This window comes from Rhea americana, unplaced genomic scaffold (assembly GCF_003343005.1).
Source record: "Rhea americana isolate MKP2758 unplaced genomic scaffold, rheAme1 scaffold_162, whole genome shotgun sequence".
NCBI lineage: Eukaryota > Metazoa > Chordata > Aves > Rheiformes > Rheidae > Rhea > Rhea americana.
Genome location: NW_028185728.1, coordinates 2,018,533 through 2,036,929, shown reverse-complemented (window position 1 = coordinate 2,036,929; position 18,397 = coordinate 2,018,533). Strand labels below are relative to the sequence as shown.

At 40.2% G+C, this 18,397-nt stretch overlaps 1 protein-coding gene across 1 annotated transcript in view; it reads right to left on the bottom strand.

Annotated features, from left to right (window-relative positions):
• The window catches only part of TEDC1 (tubulin epsilon and delta complex 1), a 77,081-nt gene that overhangs the window by 1,638 nt on the left and 57,046 nt on the right, over positions 1 to 18,397 (bottom strand). The gene's annotated exons all lie outside the window — the stretch shown is intronic.

Sequence of the window (18,397 nt, the reverse complement as noted above, 5' to 3'; positions counted from 1 at the left end):
AAGAGAGATCTAGAGGAGTGACCTTCTCCATCACCACTGTGCTCTACGTCACCACGTTGTCATAATAGATTGATTACCTCATGACTAACAGTATTAATTCAGTTTGCAATTCTTAATTCTCATTCTTATTGAGGGGTAACAAACAGTAAAAGGAAAATAATGGAGCACAGACAAAGAAGTGGAGGCTAAGAACAAGATGAACAGCAGACAGCACACTTTCAGTGAAGATAGGTCCAATAAAACAAACCTTTTCTTCTGACAGAATCACAGTCTAGATGATAAAGCAATTGTATATAGTGGGATTTCTGCAAAGCATTTGATTTAATGTTCTCTAACAATTTGATATTAAGAACTTGCAAGATGGTAATTGCCTTTCCAATYTTACAAGTGGATTAAACACAATTTCAGTGACTCATCTCAAAACGTAGTTGTCAGTAGGGAAACATCAGTAAAAAGAGGTACCCTCCCAGGGTCTTCAGGGAAATGATTTTTGGTCCAACAGCATTCAATGTTTTATAAACAGYCTCTAGGCAGTGGTGGCTGGCAGTGTCCAACCCAAGGGGAGAATCATGGATGGAACTTGCAAGGGGGTAGCCTGGCACGTGACGGGCCCCAGAGAGTGGTCGTCCTGCCTTGCTGTCCTTCCCCATGCCTTGCCTCTGGCTGTGTATGCCCACTGTTCTACCTTCTGAACCCTCCATGAGCCAAATCAATTCTCCAGCCCATCAGAAAGCTCCCCACTGCATTAGCAAGGTGAATCAGCTCCTGGAGGTGTCCAGTGAGCACCATKCCGGGGTAAGCAGGGCAGACCTATGCACCTGGGAGCTGAGGCTGGAAGAACAAGGGCAAGGGGGTCTCGCATCCTTCTGCTATAGCAACAAGCTGCCAAGTCAGCTCAGCAAAAAAACCAAAACAAAACAACAGTGAAAAAAAAAAACAAAGCCTCTGAAAAGCAATGCTGCCTCTGCAATCTGCCTAAGTTCCACAGCTCTGCTGAAGCTTATGCGCAGCTCTGGAGCTCATGCTTCATGAAGCATCCAGAAATAGAGAGTAGTATTCAAAGACAGGTCATCCAGCAATTCATAGCCCAAAAAACAAGCCTTGTAACATGAAACTTCAAGAGCTCAAACTATTTTGTTTGTGCAGGGCAAGGCAGAAACATAATTTGTTTTAGATTCTTACGTATGGAAAAGAAACCGGTGAGATACCAGACTTTGCTGATGAAGGCACAAGAAGATCAAATGATGAAAATTGGAGGTAGACATTCAGCTTCAAAATAAAACATTTTTTTCTACTGTGAAGATAATGAACCATGAAATGGTTCATTGTAGCTCTGGGGATGAATCCTTTAGCCAGAGCTTAGCTCAGGTCAAGCTCAGTGCTAATGGGACCCCCTTCCAGATCCAAAATCGATTAAGCTGCTCTGTATCACTCCCTTCACTGGCCCTGGGGTGAACCCAAACTCCTTCATCCTTCAGTTCTACGTTAAGACACTGTTGATATATCACACTTTACACCAGTTGCCTGAAAGGTCAGGGATAGTTTGGTATCTCCCTGAAGCACCAGCAATTGTTCAGAGCTTAAAGTAGCACCAGTTGCAAGGATAAGAGTCTTAAGGTAACAAAGCCTTCCCCTTTGCCAGTGCGAAGCCATTAGCTCTTGATCATACTGATCAGGGTCAAGCCAGCTGCTGCATCTGGAGCCAAAAGGGTTTCTCCTTAACACAGTAGGGTGGGTTTCATCACTGGCACAAATTTAGAAGTTTATGACATATGGGAGACAAGGCTGTGTTCTCTTACAGTGTGAAACACTGAAGACATGAGGTCAGTCGCAGTCAAACTTCCCYGTAACACTACCATGTAGCTTCATTCAGTATGCTTACCCCGTGGTCCTCAGCACAATATATTCCACGTGCTTTGCAACCAAATAATTGACCCTCTCCATATTTTTCTAAATCCATCAAGCATGGAAGGAGTAAATTCCTCTGAATTTTTTCTAACATTTTAAAGGGTTTATCAACRCAGAACCATTTGCTAAAGGAGACCTCTGTTCATTAAGGCATTTGAATAGAGAGCGCTGAAGTAGAGAGAAGTATATCTTTGCCCTTGTCCAAAAATTCAAGGGTCCTTCTTTATCATAACCCCCAAGGAATCCCAGAATACTGTTTGCTGTTGGCTAAATGAACTTCTGAGGTCCAATTTTCTAACACTGCTTCAGAAGAAGCGAAACAGAAAAAATAAATTCAGTGTTATCTGGTATCCCCACTGCCAATGAATAAAGTGAAGTTTGAAAAAAGCAGATTTAACACATTGGAATCAAGGATGGGAAAAATCTCCTGTTACCTACAAAGAACAAAATCATTCAGCAAAGAGGCAGAATACTAGCTGGGCTATATGAAAGCATTTCTAATTAAAAAAAATGGTTGTCATACCTTCTACTAGCAGAAGTGCAGAATTTTATTACCCACTGTGCAAGGCACATGACGGAAGATCATGCTCCTCTCAACGTTAAATGCACTGAGTTTTAACTTATCATTGGACTAGCTGATCTTACTGTACCTCAGCAACACCAGCTCTAAAGACAACAGCCTATCAGTAAGAACAATCAGGGCAGCAGTAATTCTGACATCTGTGTATCAGAAAGGCACTGCACATTGCCTTCTGTAAAGGGGGCCAATATCTTCTGGGACAATATTAGATGAATTTACTATGGGAAAATTTTGAAAGAAAGCATGTGAAATAACAGAACAAGCTCAGCAAAGCATCATTTATGTCATATCAGGACAACTATGAGTGGGAAAGCAAGTCTGATTTGTTTTTTGTACGGATGTTTTTGGTAACAGGTGAATTCTGCAACTACGTGTATGTTCACAGATATTCCTGCTGTGGCCTGTAGATTTCAATAGCTAAAAATCTCTAAAGGTTACCTTCAAGTAATGTTCTTTACTCTTCACATCCTAAAGACTCAGGAAAACGCCTGATAACCTCCTGCTATATGGTTAATTGCTGTTCTTAAATAGCTTGCTGTCTCCTATTAGTCAGCAGGCAGTGATTAATCCACACTGCAAAACAAGCTCAGCAAACCACTTTACATTAAACAAACATATTGTAAAAGATTAGGAGCCTCAGYATTTTGTATCTGCCCTTCTCTATCCCACAGCTCTGCCTTTCAGACTCAATCTACCAGCTGGAATTTGAATTCCCAATTAGATATGCAGTGCTGTCTGACAACTGCTGTGCATCCTCTCTGAATAAATACAACAACATGATAATCATCATTTCCACTTCTACAGAACCGACTTCATCCGAAGGGACCTCGTGCACCTCAAGAGAAAACGCACAAAGCATACAGGGGATCAAGCTGACGAGGAATCAACATCTTCAAGCCGTGACACACATCCAGCTCTGGAGTGAAGTACTAATCGAGTTAGTTGTTCACAGCAACTCTTGTCCTGCCTGCCTGGACGTACAAAAGGGAATTTCCAGACATTAGGACTGAGTCCATGGAAACACAACATCCTTTTGCATAYCCACCACACACATGCTAGTTTCACACCCCCAAGACCAAAATAAGCTATCTGAAAGCTTCCATGGCATGCAAGAGTCCTAACCAACCCTTCAAGCACAGCGGATGGAGATGCGCTCTGAGTGTGCGCATAGGAAGTACAGTTCCTGCTGCGTTCCTTCTACTCTTTGTGTAACCACGTCATCAACCATTGAATCATGCTGCTCAGAAGACAAACTGCACAAGCCTACAGGGCACTTTTTCTGCCTCCAGTCTGATATGTYCACTCATTCTCTCAAATAATTCTCTTAATTGGGAGACCACTCCATATACATACAACATGAAATACAAATTTTTCTTCACAGTTCACTACAGATACTAAGAAGCTACAAAGACTGCCTTTACAGGAGGGAAAAWAATAATAATAATAAAAAAAGTAGTGCAACCTGCTCCTTATCACTCTGAGTCACAAGTAACTGAAACACTTCAGATCTTGTCTTTTCAGGTTGGGGTGTGAAAGGAAATTAGGAAAYGTGAATGGATGCAACATCCAAGTCACCAGGTCCTTCTGCCTTTGCTATCAGGAGCAAAATCACTCAGCTTCCATAAACTCATCTCATTCCGATGAAATCATTAATCAGCATCCAGTTTGCAGTAATTTTTCACTTGTACGAAAGGCAATTTTGGAACTTTATTTAAAGCTATCACATCCAAGATGGTCTCTGAAAAAAACAGCTCTCTTATTAGTATCATGGGAATTGAAAAGGTCAGTGACATACTGAATGTTGGGGATTTTAGGGTTTAGGATCAGATTCCAGAAACAGAAAGGGCTCAGCAGGCCAGCTGGTGCAGCTACCTCACTGGCTCCAAACTGCTGCCCACAGCACATCACCATAGCCCAYGCACCAAGGGGCATTCCAAAGGCGCTGCCTTCACGGCACTCGAGCTTAATATATCCTGGGCAGATTCATAATGAATAGACAAGTATCAGTCACAGATAACCTCTATAAATAAAAAAATAAAGTGAGATAAGCACTCAGATATTGGCATTGTTCAGAGGCTGCAGTCACAGATGCCGTGCAGAAATCTTGACAGCTGAATGCTGAAAAACAGACAAGCTAAATTAAGGCTAGTTTAGMAGCTCTTCAGTTTCCAGACTTGAATCCAGATCAGTCCAGGGGCTGAACCTTGCAAATGCTCGTCCTTAGTCAGTGTGGTCCTAAATAAGACTGTTTATAAATATAATCATTATTTACACCTTTTGCTCTATCTTTAAATTTGTATCTCGTATTTATATCTACCCCATGAAAAACCTTGCAGAACTGCAATCCCAACTGACAATCTATCTAGAATAGAGAAGGCAGGATGCAGAAAGATTTGTAGACTGCTTTTAAGAAAACGCTCCCTGTCAGCACTGAAAAAAACAGCAGCTAGCACAAAAGGAAAAAGAGCAGAAGGAAATAATAAACAAAATTACCCAAAAAAACACAGAAAAGGGAAGAGTCCACTATAAGCAACTCCATGCAGGTAACCTGCAGTAACATTCCCCTTCAGAAGACACACAATAAATCACAAGGGTGAAGGCTCAAAAAAATCACTCTGCTGCAAAATCCATATTAGACTTGTGATGTGCTTTAATGGTAGCTTCCCTTTTAATGAAGTTTTAAGATTTGCACAAAATTATATCTGCATACACGCTTGCTTATGAGTTTTATTAGCTTGTGTTCTTTCATGTCTGATTCTTTAATTTCATGAAAAAAGCATAAAACAAATTGGAGAATTCCTTTTGGAAAACTTGCATGGATTATGCCCTCCAAAGCCTAAGCAACTTAGCTAGCGAAGTACATGTTCTTGTGTCCAGCAGAAGTCACTACCTCCTCCCTTTTCTTTTTAAGTTGCTTTACATTTTCCTTTCTAAAATGCTAACTACTTGTTCTCTTCTACTCTGCAGGACATGGTTAAGGAACTCACTTGGGGCCAAACTCCTGTCCTTTTCTATCACTTTCCTGCCCAAGCTCCACACTTTGACTACCTTCCACGTGCCGTTTTGCTGTGGGAGTCCAGCAATAGGAGGGAAATGTGGATTCTTCCTTACATCATGAACGAGGCAAATATCATCATGAAAGGCGCAGTCAACATCTGACCACTACTCCCTTCACGTCTGTTGGAAAAGCAAACCAAAAGCATCATCTGGATGCAAACATGCATGGTAGCAAAGCATCAGAGATGCAACTCTCTCAAGAACACAAAAATAACCATTCACAATTCACCTATTCGAGACAGAATRAGTTTTAATTTTAAAAAGGAAGTAAATAGTAGATTATAAATTTCTTTATCTGTAAGCCTTAAAAAGCCCAAAACAAGGTAACAAAAATTAAGCTTTCTCACCCTYTTCCTGTTTGTCTCCTGAGTAGTGCTCATCTCAAAGCCTCAACCCACATGTCCTTCACCTGTAGGGGCTCTGTAATGAAGTTCTGGAATAGATTTCTAAACGAGCTCCTTTTAATGCAAATCCCACATGGCAAGGCAAATATTTTCCACAAACCTATGCCATGGYTTAATCTAAGAAGGGATTGTAAGATTTTACCCTAATCTCATCCTTTATTTCACAAAGCAATCCTTTTGCTCTTATGCCAGGGAAGTTCTATATCAGCTGACACACCTTAAAAAAAAAATAATATAAATGTTTCATTCCATGTTCACAGGATTTAAAGAAAAAAGGAAAAAAAAAAGGAGAATGAATGTGTCTTAGACTGCACAGGCTATTTCAATGAACCTCAAGCAACAGCAGTCAGACAAAAGTATCACTTGTATGGTCTTACTGCACCTAAGAGTGGCAACTGGAATACAAAATACAACTCACCTTTTCCTAACTAAGCTTGCCATTTTCTCCTCTGTTAGTCTCCCACAACCTCTACCCATGGAAAGATCTATCAAAGTATTAGTAGACTGCAAGAAAATAGTCACAGGGATCACTCACTCTTCCCACCCACAACGCCATCAACGCGTGTTTCGTACCTACTGCATGCCCAGCGATGGAGCCGCACTGAAAAAAAAAAAACAACCCACGCAGCCCGTCTTCACGTGAAAGAGCATGCTCAAGCAGAGTTCACCTGAAACCTCACTAGAGAGAGAGAGGCAAGACCTGAACGAACCAACACTCTTAACTCTCCGTGTTTGTATCACTGGCTGTGTATAGAACAAAGTAGAAGTTCACAAGCCAGAGATTTGGGGTGCACATGTTTCTAAAGGCAGAAAAGGAAATCTGTTTTCACACAGAGGTAGGATGAAGGCCTTACATTTCTTTAGCAAGAAACAAATATTAATAATTTGGCTAACAGGCCAGTTACTTCTAACTAAAATTTATTTATTTTTTTGAATAATCATGCTTAAGTGTGTAAGTTCTTTTCTTCCATAGCTATAGAACAGATGCACGTCATTACAGAGGCGCATTCAGCCCTAGAGAAGCTGAGAAAGACACATTTCATGGGATGCTATGAATGCAGTAAGTGATGGAAACTCAAATCCTGCAACTCCTACTTCTCCTGGGAAAATTTACAGGGGGTGGGGGTGAGGGGGAGGATGCTGCAGAGCTTATGAAGTTCAAACATTTGCTGAACAGTGTCTTCCAAAAATGAGATCCCTGACCTTCAGAAAAATGTCTAAATGTGCTTGCTGCTTATACAGAAAAACAAAAATTAAAGCAAAAGCAAGGTCTGCAATCAGCTAGTCTGAAAACATTAGCACAGTAAGTAAACAGGTGCTGCTCTATAAAAAATTGCTTCCTCTAATTTCAAATTCAYGTCTTAGAGTAACTTGCCCAAATATAATTTCAAACCTCTAAGAAAGTTATAGAGCTGGTACTGCAGCTCTGTAAAACCTGTCTCACTGAATCAAACTTCCTTGCCACTAGCTTTAAAGAGTTTTAATTTTCTGCAGCAATTTCTGCAAGGTAGAAAGTAACCAGGTAAAAACCCTGGAAACCGTAATTTCCTACTTTAACAGCTGAACACTTCCCACACTGTCCTGCCTAAATGAGCTTTCTTTCTTCTTGTGTGATCCTTGACTGTACAAAAGGAGACTTGATTTTCCACCAARATAGCCCATTTAATACCAATGGACAGGATTTACAGATTTAAAGTCATAACGAATCATTTGATTAGGCTAACCTATTACACAGCGCAGGCTGCACTGTCGCACCCAGTAATTTCTGGACTGTTCTCCAACATTTTGCTAAGCTACAGTGACTCTTCTGGAAACACATACTTTCTGTCTTTTACAAGCTCCAGCTGATCAAGAAGCTGCCCTGCCTCTGTGTTATTTCAGCAGTGAGATACACTTTGTGTTAAAAATGCACCCCTTGCTCGTTTCAGCCTCAGCCCCTGCCGTTGCTTCCATCATTTTTCTTYTAAAAAGTCTGCTGTAACCAAAAATCTACCTGCCTTGGCTACATTACTCAGCCTGAACATCTTTCATCTCTCAAGAGAACACGCCAAGTAATTCCTTCACCCCTCTTTTAATCCTTTCTAACTTTTTAACCATTTTCTAATTGTGATGGTGATATAAATGCAGCCAACATATTCCACTAAGCCCTGWACTGTGACCTGTAGCTTATTCTTCATTTAATGACCAGTAACAGATAGTAGCATTTTGCTACCCAAAATCTGACATCTTTTCGGCAACCCATTACCGTTAGGAGGCCACAAAGTAGAAATGTTTGCAAAAACACAGTACCCGATACTGTAAGCAGATCAACCTGTTCTAAGATAAACACATGGATATTTCTTATTAAAAAAAAAAAAGAAGAAGAAGAAGAATGTCCTTTGGCTTAACAACTATAGAAAAATTTCACTGTAATACAACTACTAGTTTCTAACACTCACTAGTTCATCAACAACTTCAGGCCTTCGCCTTCGGAAGTGATGGAAAATAAATGAAGGGGGGGAGATCCCAAAATAATATTAATAGGGGGCATTATTTGCACTATAATCTATGAAGACATTTTGAAGGGTTGTAAAGCTGAGCTACAGCAACTGACAGAAGATGTAATTATACAAGCAGCTGCATTCCAAATTTTGCCCGGATTTGCAATTTCCTGCAATTAGGGAGGAATGTATGCATCTCCATCTTACGCATTTTAAGCGAGACGCTCACTATTCAGATGCTAGCTCCCAGACGCACCTATTGTTATTCCAAAACAAATTGAAAGAGAAACCACAGAGAGGCAATGTATCCATTTTATCTAGAAACAGAAGGTCATCTTTTAATTGAAGAGGAGTCCTCTGAGGAGAAACTAAAAATATAGTTTTAATATCAGGCTGCACGTAGCAGCATCCAATGAGAATAGCCACAAACAGTCTGATAGGGCACTCTGTCATGCGCTTCTTTTAATTATACACTGAATTATACACTGGGAAGGACTTGCTAAGCCTTCAGAATGGCATCCAAGCTGTTCTCCAATGGAGAGCTTTAAGATGGTAAGGAAGCAAGGTAAAGGAAATTTAAAATTTCACTAAACATTTGAGTACAATGATGGAATAACTTGATCTTGCATGAATGGTGATCCTATTTTGTTGACTTTTTTTTTAGACAAACAAATCAAKTTCTATTTAGAATCATTTATCTAAATACCACATTGATAGACTGGAGTCAAGAAAAGCAGTTAACCTTAAAAGAAAACAAAACAAAACAAAAATATACAGCATTAAGCAAACAGGAAAAGAATGACATGAAGATTTTTCAGGGTCTGCAAACGAAACCTACAAACACCAACTCCAAACACAAAACATTTGACAGAGCACATCACCACTGACTGCTGAGCATACAAATGTCCATTAAAGGGGGAATTAATTCCCCTAGAGCCCAAAGAAATTKTGACTGTGTGGACAGAACTGCTGACAGTAATGGCATTGCCCAGCTCTGCTCCCAGGACGGAGCTGCATAGGATGTACCATGGTACATGTCTCTGTGCTTGAAGAGAGGTACGAAGCACCTGGTGCTTCAGGGATGGTCTTTGGGCTGGATTGGTGAAGAATTTATCTGAGGCAACCACTTCAGTATGAAGGCAGCTCTGCTGAAAACCTCATGTGATACATGTCTCTCACCACAAAGCTAAGAAAATAATTTCATGTCTTATAGATATTTTCTGAACTACTTGTTCCTGAGTTTTTGGTGGGAGTAATTTGCTTAATCGGTGTTTAACTTCAGAGGAGAACAACTGAGTCTAAAAAAAAATCAAAAAAAATAATCCAGATGGGAGTCAAAAATGTAATGTGATTATTATATTAGAGCAACTCTGTGTGGATAGAAACAGTCAGGGACAAATCACAAAACACTGAATGGTCTTCAAAGAATCACTAGTTTCTGCATCACCTCTGTTCATCTAAAGAGGACTCCAGAGATCCAAGCACAAGAGCAGACACAAAGCATCAACACAAGCAGTCAACAAGATGGCCAGATTCACTGAGGCACTCTGGAGCCAGCACCTCATCTAAACCTCTTCAGCTACTTCCCAAGAAGGCAGGTAAGCCCACCACCAGGTAACGACACCACTAGCCAGGAGACAGAAGCAAACTTGCAGATAACCTTATCACCAGCCACAGGGAGACACAGTTTACACTTGTGAAAATTTCATATGCTACACAATTCTGAATGCACAGCATGTAGAATAACAGATAAACATCTCACTCCCTTTTCCAAATTTTACAATAACCAAAAAAACTCCAGTCTAACAGCCCAGCCTTTCATTRTGCATTTATTTTTAACTATAGTTTCGAGTTATCTTTAGACTTTTTTTTAGATTTTGCAATTCAATTAAAAGATCACAAATCTTAACACAGTAATAGTCACACTGAAAATTCATTATAGGAAAACCACGGTATCTCAGTGAAAGTAATTTAGATACTTGCAAAAAGGCTGTGCTGCTACTCAGAAAAAGATCCTGACAACTATGAATTACAAAAGACAACGACAGACAAGTACTGCTTCACATAATAAATTGCTTACTTATTTTTCAGTTTGTTCTTCCAAATTTTTATCTTGAGCAGCAGAGATGCACACTGATGATATGAGATACCCTCTCAGATCTAAGCGACTTCCAGAGGTCTAGAGGGCACTGCTTAGTTTTAAAGAGAACTTTACCATTCTGTGAAATACAGGCCTAGTCACTTGAGAAACAAAGTATTATTTATGATGTGCATTTCTCTATATTTGCCTACTTTGAGAGAGCAGAATGTGAAATAACAAATTCAAGCAATGTCTGTGTACATGGGGCTAAAAGAAGAATGTCTATATAAACAAATCCTCAAATAGACAAACAAGAGGAAGGTATTATCACCTAGCAGTTCAGATTTGCAGAAAATGGTCTTCCTTGCACAAAAATTGCAAAGAAAATTAAAAAGTGACTTTTTAAGGGTTACTTCACCCCCAATCCAGAAATATTTCCATTGAAAAATCTCCCTGATCATCTCCAGGGGCCTCGGACTTTGCATCACCACTGCAGAACAACCACCTTGGCACCTGCACCCAGCTCTGTGCATCCTCATCTCTGTTTTTGGGGGAGCAGTAGTGCATCAGGGGAGATAAAGGGCGCTTTGGCAATCTGGCCTAAACATAATGATGGCGTGAGGCAAATGAACATCAGCTCCCAGGCAGTGATTTGTCTACACAAAAAGTTTTCAGAGTTTCAGAGTAGACATTTTCTAAAGACACAATTGTAAAGAACAAAAAACAAAAAAAAAAAACCCCGCACATTTAATCAAAATAGTTTCTCATATTAACTAACAGTTTTGATAGTGAATGTCAGCTGTAGTTAAATGTGAAGCTGCTCGAATGAGTAGCAATGACTTCTTGTAGCAGTCAAAGGCTAAGCCCTACAGCTGGCCTGTCAAGGGAAAAAAAAAATCTAATAGTTTCCTTACAATTTTGAGAATGCTAGTAGGATGAAGTGTTAGAAGTAGTGAATTCTGAGCTCAGAGGTATATTAAACCTTTATTTGGGTGTATTTCTGGCTGAGAAGAAAAAAATTGACAATATTAAATTATAGATTTACATCAATTCTTCTACAAGTGTAAGGAACAAAGATGCAGAAATGAGTTGGTTGCTTTTTTCTCTTATGATCAAGTACCCTTAGTTTCAGGGCAGATGGCTGGGAGGACAAGGCCATACAACTAGAAGGCAGCTAAAAGTTAATCTTTGAATGTAGGAATGCAAACAGCCTTTTTTTCCAAAAGCACCAGGCATCTATTAACTCACACAAAGCCCAAGGAATAATGCAAAGTACGCAACACGTGTAACTCCTGCTCTTGGAGGAGAAACCCATCCAAGGATCTGCCTGGCGCTGTAAAGCAAGCCAGATGGTTGTCTGGAAGTTAATGTCCTAAAAGCCCGCTCTGAAAGGCTCAGTAAAACACTCTTAATAGTGTTTCAGGTAGAGCTGTTCTAAAATACTGCCCCTGGCCATGGCGTTTAATAGGTTCTCTGTCAGCCAGGAACTCAGTATGTCCCCAGGATACTGCCCACGTGGAGGATGACATTTGTTATTGTGGCTCACCACCAGCTGGAGAGTCTTGACTTCAGAAATCTCACAAACAACTTTGTGATCCCAGGTACCATCAAATCCCTACTCATCAGCCTCCAACCTTTTCGTGTTCAAAGGATAAAGGCAATGCTGGGAACTGTGATCTTACAGAGCTTGCATATCTGCCCATTAGGAATGCCTGTAGGCATTCCTAATCTTTGCCCATGTTTTATGTGTTTTACCCGTGAAAACTAAGTACTACACTTATTTCTTAAAAATGCACTAAAACATTTACAGTGGCTACAAAACATGTTCTCTCATAGGAATGGGCTTTTTTACAGTTGATTGTTAAATAAAGCTCATCTAAAATTTATTGGAGTATAATTTTTCAGCTGCATTTACTGCCTGTTTTCATTGACTTGGTTAGTATCCAACATCTTGGCAAATAATATGAGTAAAATATTAACAGTGGTTATTGATTACATCTTAACAGATCCTGTCACCCGAGCAAACATGCTGCATTTCTGCAAAGGAGAGGAAAACCACATCTTTTGGGAAGCAAGAAAAACTTTCACCCACGCTTACTTCAAAATACAGAGTTCTGTGCACAACACAGAAGACAGCACTCTAGTTTTTAACGTTTCTCTTTTCCCTGAGGAGCTGAAGCTTTTCAGAAGATGAGCCCCATGAAAAATGTCAGGCTGGATAATTTATTTTTGGTTAGTTTTTGTGCCTTTTTGAAATGGGTTTGCTGATTTAGCAACTGGTACATAGAATCCCTCTCTCACACATTTCAGCACTCTTTCAGTAATCTGCACAGCAAGTTGCACCTGCAAACAAAGAATAAACACTTAACTTTTTCATTCCCTGGTATGCTGCAAACTTAACACTAACTATTCAAGCTTGACCAATTTGTCAGAAGCGAGCAAAATTATTTCAAAAAGCCTCCCAGCTCTGATTGTCTACAGTAACTTTCCATGTGCTTTTATAAGCCACACTTAAACCAGTCTAACTACAGGCTTGAGGTCTAATGAAAAAGACATCTCTGCTTGACCCAGGACAAACGTCAGGCTCTGCTGTTAAGGGAAACGATGCATGGAGAGGACATCTTATCCTCTGACCAAGGCAGGAGAGCACCTGCCTTCCAGGAACAATTGCCTGGATCTCCACTGTGTTCTCTACAGGCACTTCCCAAATGTAAGCAACCTCGGATCTCCTGCTGGAAATATTGATAAGCAAGTGATACGTAAACCAATATAACAAAATACATAAGCAGAAAGTGAATGCAAACTGTAGGATCTTACTTTCAACTGCTTAATACAGAACCATGCTTTTGAATAACCTAAATCTGCAGTTTCACCAACAGCAAATTTAATTCAGCATTTAACTAAATAAGAACTACACATAAAATCCATTAGCTCTATCCCTCTTTGCCATCCCCCTGTCCATGGTCTCCATCACTCCCTTTGATGGATGTTTCTGTTCATCTTGCTGGGTTTCCACCCCCACACCCAGACATCTGGACCCAGCCAACCATGCATTTCCAAAAGCTGCTCTTGTGGCCTTGCTAGTTCTTCAATTTCTTTTTGCATGAAAAGCTCCTCTGACAGCTGCTCAGTGCTCCAGATGGAGGGTTTCAGACACAAAGTGGAACACAGAGACGCAGGGGGAAGGGAAAGGGGAAGGGGAAAGAGAAGGGAGAATGAGGTTATATAAGGAAATATGCTAATACGCTTTGAAATTCAAACTAGCTTCTTCCTCCTGCCCAATGAAATGCATCACCAGACTATTCCCCATTGCTCCACCACTTCCTGCACCCCAGATAGCTTGGATAATTAACCACTCACTATACTAATATCTTCAGAATATCAGCAAAAAGCCCTGTGAACTAGAACAAACAACAGAACTAGCAAAGATGAAATGGGAACAGTTTGAAAAAAAAAATAGCTCTTGACAAACCTTGAGAGAGTTCTCTAGCAAGAGCTCAGCTGCAGCTTTGCCCCAAGCTCTGTGTTTGAGGCAGCAGAAACACAACCAAGTCCAGCAACCCTGGTGATAAAGGGAACACTGCGCACCAGGCATTCAGTCTAAGGTCCTTCAGCACTACCCAAGGAACTCCCCTCTCACAAGGGAGGGGAAAAAAAAAAAAGGAGCCTTTAAAATATTTCATTCACACACACACACACCAGACATGCCTTTATTTTCATGCAAGTTAGATCTGATCCTAAAACAACAATGTCCTCACAACACAGCACAGTCACTAAGCATGCTACCTGGTCTTCTGTCCCTCACAGCTCATCTGCCCTCTTCCAATCTGTTACAGAAAAACACTGGAAATGCAACTATCTGAATAGCTAAAATCCAACACCACCTCAGTTAAAGAAAAAAAGAAAAGAAAAGGGGAAAAAAAACACTAGAAAGATGGAGGACTGTTTCAGCATTAGCCTCTGGAACAGCTTCCCTACTTCAAATAACGAAGTGTTAAATCAAAGTGCACCAAAAACACAATCTTTTATAAACCTCAGATCATTTAGAAAAAAAGCTCCTTTTTTTTTAAAAAAAAAAAAAAGGCTTCACAACATCTTGAGCAGCGTGCTGTGATAAGGTGGCAGTGGCATAAAGTTCCGAGTGAACCAGAGGACTACATCAGATAGAGTGAAATCCTGCTTGCTTTTTTAATCCCTTCCATCCCCACTTGATCAGGTATCCCAGGTGACTTCTACTGCCACCACTGACCATATTCAGTGCCTCTCTTGTAACTCCCCTCTCTCACACCTGCATGAAGAACAAGACATCCTGGTCCAATATAGATTCAGCCTCCCCCCAACACACTAAGAATCCCAATGACATCTTTTCTGCTTCTCTTCTGAAACCCCCATCTCTATCAAGGCTGCACATGCAATAGTTTGAGGAGGCTGGGAGCTGCATCCTCCTCATGAATCCAGAAGCGGAGACACTGAATTCGGCTACAGCTCTAAGTACCAGAATGTCCCCAGTGAGCAGGAACTCAATACATAATTTTCCCCTTCAGAAGACCAATAGTACCAGTGATACTCGTTCAAGGCAGATGGCTGAGCTCTCTGCACTTTCTCTCCTGCTGCCTTTACTGTCAAGACATTCCCCTGAAAAGAGCACAAGAGATCACAAAATCTCTTTCATAGCTTGAGAAGGTTCTCAAATCTGAAGAGCTATAGGGAAATAAGAGACTTTTGGCTGGTACCTCCACCTTCAATGCACATCCCTTACTAAAGCATTCTTTACATACTTTAAAAATAATATAAGGACGAAAAAAAGTATTTTGAAAAAAAACAAGAATGTCGGAAGAGATACAGGAAGTTGTTCACGAGCTACCAAAACCAGACAGCTGTCAACAACCATGGCTCTTTACATCAAACATTGCCTGATCAGAAAACACAGAAACAAAGGCAAAAACAACAAAAAATACGCAGGCTTCAACGCACTATTCTTCTCATTAAGTAGTTCTGACATGGAGCAGGATTGTAACCTCTTAAATCTCATCTCACAAGTCTCAATGCTCGAACACAGCACAAACCAAGCATGCAACCGCAGCTGTCAATACTGCTGGAGAGGACTCCAGCTTAATGTGAAGGGAGCATGTTCAAGCTCAGATTAATGGATCTGCTCTTTCCGGGCCATGCTTCAGAGACTGACATATGAGCCCACCCAGCATATCACCATTTGTTTTTAAATGGTGGTGAAGTCAGAGAATCCCGAGTTACAACATCCTATGCTTTGACGAGAGCTCAGTAGGGCATGAGCATTTATGTGACTAAAAGTAATCACCACTTGGAGTCAAACACTCTCTGCATTCCAGGCTGTGGCTGCTGAATGTTTAACACTGTCTGAAATCAAAAACTCTCTCAAATAGAGTAAATAATAAATGAAATACTCTGGAAAAAAACAAAAAAAAAAAACAAACAAAATTCTCTTGGAACTATGCACCTTCTTTTACATTTAAGAATGTTACCAAGCAAGAAAACATTTTTAAAGCTTAACCATTTCATTCACCTTTTTGATCATTTACAAATCCCCAAAATGTCAAAGAAAAATAAGTATTTTATGTATTTGCTCCCTAAAGCTGAATGGAAAAGAAGGAAAAAAAAAAAAAAAAAAAGAACAACAAAAAAAAAGAGGCCAGTATTCAGACCACACCTCTGCCAATACAGGTATGTCATATGCCTCTTCTCCTCCAAGATATGAAACATATTACTGCCTATAAATGGATATCAATAAAAATGTCATGCTAACCAGGGTTGCCAACTCCCACAGCAACATTCAGTTGTCTTCTACTCGGGTGTTCCCAAAAAGGGAAACGATTTCAGTGTCATTCTAGCACACAACCAAAGAGTGAGCTCCAGTGTGATAACCCTCTACTCTAGTGCAAGAAGCCCTAATACAGTTAAATGTTCCCTGTTTAGAAATCCTTTCACAACTTCAGTCACCATCATTTCACCTCCCAGTCCCTTTTCCAGAACTGCATATAACATTCCAGGTTCAGAAAAAGGTATTTTCAGCTTTGTTTTCTTCTGCTTTCCTAACAGCTCGTAGGATTCAATTTGCTATTTTTGACCACTGACACTTCCATAGAAATGCTATCAAAACCCAGGAGTTCATCTCATGCCATGAAAATTAGTTCATGAAAAACATGTGTGCAAAATTAGGATTCCCCCTTCACTTGCATCTTGTTAGATCTATCTCCATGCAATTTTACCTGCTCTTTCACTACTTAGCTACTCAGCACTATGAAGGCCCTCAATAATCCTTTGCTGTTGTGCTGTACCTTTATCATCAGTTATGTAGCCTCATCTGTTAACTTGGGTATCCAACTACCCTTCTCCAGACTAGCTATACAGATGCTGAGCACAGGCATGTGAGGCTCCACTGGCGACCACCACCTACTGCTAACATAATTGAGAGACAAGTCTGCATTCAGAAAGCATCCTGATGGTGGGGRAAAAAGACCGACAACAGGCAGAAAGCATCACATAAGCAGCACCACTGATAGAAGTAAGGGTTGATATAAAAAGGATTGATGGAGAGTCATCTGACCTCCAGCATTCCAAAAATGCTGTCATGTAGCACTACAAAACGATTCTGTTCTGTGGGATGCAGAAGGAAAGGCACTTGTGATAAACCACCCTTTTAACAACACACTAAGATACACTCCATTTGTTTTCCACAGTTACACACACTATGACATTCACTGAATTTCAGAAACATTGGAACCTGACTAGCCATCATTCAAATCTAAACAATGCATCTATTTCAATACACAATTAAGATTTCCTTGGTTATTCTTTTTGGATTTCATTCCCTGATTTATACATAATAAGTTACAGTGTTATTATTATTAAATATCAGGCATAATATTTAACAGTACTTATACTGCTATGTATAAAAGGAGTCAGAGCATATCTTGCTTTAGAAATCATGCTTTGGAAATTTTATTTTTACAGTTCAAAATATTGTTTGTTCTGCTATGTTCAAGCCAGTCTTCACACAAGAGCAGCCAAATCAGATCATACTAGAGATCTGTCTAGGCCAGTATCACATTGCTGACAGAGACCAACAGCAAGCACCTAGAGAAGAGTAAAGACCAAGGCAAATATACCGAGATGCTTCCTCAGAGTAGTGTCCCAGTCTGCGATGATTTGTAGCTCTACAACTTCCTAAGCTTATAATTCATATCTGTATACTTAATAGTTCTTTATGGATTTCTTCTTCTAAGAATTTGCCCAACAGATTTTGAATCCATGTAAACTGCTTATACCCACAGTGTCCTCTGGGAATAAGTTCTGCATAGTTTGTGAAGCAGCAGCTCCTTTTGCCTGTCTGAAACCTATTCCAGCTCGTTCCTTGTTCTTACAAGAACAGAGAATAATCAGCAGTTGTCTACATACTTCTTCTATCCAGACCATTTGGAATTCCTGGGCAAGTGCTTCCTGATCTGACAATCTGTTATTGTTTGTTCAACTAAATTATAATCCTATCCATCAACACTAATCCAAGAGACACCCAAAGAAAAATTCTCTCTCACAAAATAACATAGATACAAAATATTGATGCAGAAATCTTTTTGTTACTGCTCTGTCTGCCCCAACCGCTCCTTTCACCTCTCAATCATCCACTGCTTCCAGAGTCTCTGGTACTCTTCTTTCCCCATAGAGACATAAAAAAAAACTACTAGTTTTATGCCTCCATCTTCATCAGATCTCCTCCTCACACAAGATTCACCTTGTACGATCTACATCAACAGCTCTGTTATCCCCCGCTGCCTTCTCCTGCTCTTTCCTTGTATGTCCCCATCATCAGTGATTGCCATTTACACTTCTTTCACAGTACCTGCTTCTCCTC